The sequence below is a fragment of the Stegastes partitus genome, unplaced genomic scaffold (genome assembly GCF_000690725.1).
Source record: "Stegastes partitus isolate 25-593 unplaced genomic scaffold, Stegastes_partitus-1.0.2 Scaffold1452, whole genome shotgun sequence".
NCBI classification, from domain to species: Eukaryota; Metazoa; Chordata; class Actinopteri; family Pomacentridae; genus Stegastes; species Stegastes partitus.
This window is the reverse complement of record NW_007579183.1, coordinates 100,300-102,461: the sequence shown is the minus strand read 5'-3', so window position 1 is coordinate 102,461 and position 2,162 is coordinate 100,300. Positions and strand designations below refer to the sequence as shown.

General features: G+C 44.4%; 1 protein-coding gene across 1 annotated transcript in view; it reads right to left on the bottom strand.

The window, feature by feature from the left end:
- Positions 1–2,162, bottom strand: part of LOC103370617 (regulator of G-protein signaling 3-like) — a 30,003-nt gene that overhangs the window by 3,550 nt on the left and 24,291 nt on the right. The gene's annotated exons all lie outside the window — the stretch shown is intronic.

Genomic DNA, 2,162 nt, shown 5'->3' with positions numbered 1-2,162 from the left:
ATTCGACCTGATGTTGGTTAAAATGGAAAATATTCAGATTTCTGAGATGGTTGTGTCTTTAAGGTCCTGAATGACTTCTCAAGTTTATTATTCATGTACTGTTGTGTTCTAGCGCCCTCTGTTGGACACACTGATGGAAAGCCTGGAACCAGATAAACACAGTGACTGATGATTTGGTTCTATGGTTCTAACATTTTGAGCAAAGGTTTTGACAAGGTCCAGCTGTTTCCTCTGAGCTCTAAGCAGCTTCTCATTGTCTCACTGAGGTTCCTGTTTCAACATAAAGTCCTGCAGCTCTGTAGAACCAGAACATAAAAGAGGAGAGAGAACTCAGAGGCGTCTTCTGTCAGCAGGACTCAGTTAGAAAATCACTTCCTAAAGTTCCAAAAGACTCATAGTGTTTCTCACAGTGTCTACCAGTAAATCATGAAATAGAAATGCTCCTTTAGATGACAGATGTTGAACTGTTTCCATGTCTCCAGATGTAGAAAGATGTTCCATCATCAGATGAATGTATCTCCACCAGCTGGCTCCTCTGGTCTCTGGTTCTGATCCATGCTGCACTTATTCATTGATCCAGTAGGATGGATTCTCCTCTCAGTCTCTCTGAGGAAACTCTGGCTGCAGTTCACCTGAAACTCTCTGGATGTTTCCTGTTGGTCTCAGCTGGTGGTGGAGTCATGACCCCCAGCCCTATAGCCTGTCTCCCTCTCTCTCTCCTCCTTGCTCACCCTTGATTACAGGTATGTGGGATCGGCTCACCTGCACCAGTCTTCCACCTCCTGCTATCAAAGCTTATTCCTCCTCACCACCAGACCGTAGACCTTCATCCCTGGTCCCTGGACCTTCATGTGCTGGTCGTGCTCTGTCTCCTGAGCCACTGCCAACTGGACTACTGATGACGAGATGAAGCCTCATGAAGCACTGAAGCTTTCCATCCGAGCAGTTCCCACATGGGCTGAACCTTCATGGAGCTTCATTTGCTCTACTGCGCCATCAGGTGGATGATAAATGTAAAGCAGGTGGTGATTCCAGTGACAGCGAGGGTTCACTGTGCTGGTGTTACTTGTGTTTGGGGACATTTATTCAGAACAACAACTTTTCAACAGTGCTTGGCTTCAGGCGGGTGTTTGTTTTTGTTTTTTGTTGTTGTTTTTTTTTTTTTAAAAAAAAGATCATTTCACCTGCTTTTGAAAATCCAATTTCTTTGGAACACAGCCAACACTTCATCTTTTAAAATGCCAGAATTTGGCAGATGGATATGAGTACAGGGCTACACAGTCACATTTATGTTTATCTATAATATTAAATATATATATCACACTATTATTATTCTGTGCCCACCTTATCAGGAGAGCTCAGCTCAACATGCTCCCAGACAGGAGAACATCTCCTCCTCCTTGCTGGCTCCATGACCAACAGGTAGCTGGCTAGATACCTCAGTGTTCTTGAACCAGCCCTGCTTTAGTCTGGTTGTGTTGGTTCTGACATTTTTGGGTCTATTATCCAACTCAGTCCAGTGTGCTGTTGTTTTGTAATGCGTTTGATCATTTAAAGCTGTTTTATCAGATTTTAAATTTAACAATATGTATCTGCTTTAAACATGTTCCTTTATAAATGTATAATTTAAACATGTATTTTATTTAAGCTGATTTATTAAAGGCTCTTTCTGGGGGGATTTTATGGCTTGTGCAGTTATAGAGCCACAAGTGGGATGTTTACCATCTACTGTGTACTCTTGGTTCGCACAGTAAGTCCCAGATCCACCAAATGTGAGGGAGATCCGCTGCGGTTCGCCGGCTCTTGTATTTGACTCAAAGCTGCGAATGCTTCCTGAAGCAGTCACATGGTATGGCTGGTTGGCGAGTCCTCGAGCGAAGCCACAGACGTCATCGACACACACCTCGATATGCGCGTGACAAAAATCACCCTAAACTACTCGACACAGAACAGCACATCACGAACCTGGACCCCCTCAACTCGGACCGGACCCCAGATCCCCCGAGCCTGTCTGCCCCAGTTTGGTCCCCTTTCTGTGAGTGTCCCTCTTTTTGTTGGGTTTAGCTTAGCTTGATACTTGGCACTGTTCCTTAGTTTGTTCTAGGTTTTTGTAGTTTTTCCTCTTTTTGAATTAGGTCTGGTCCCCCCCACCCTGAGTTCAG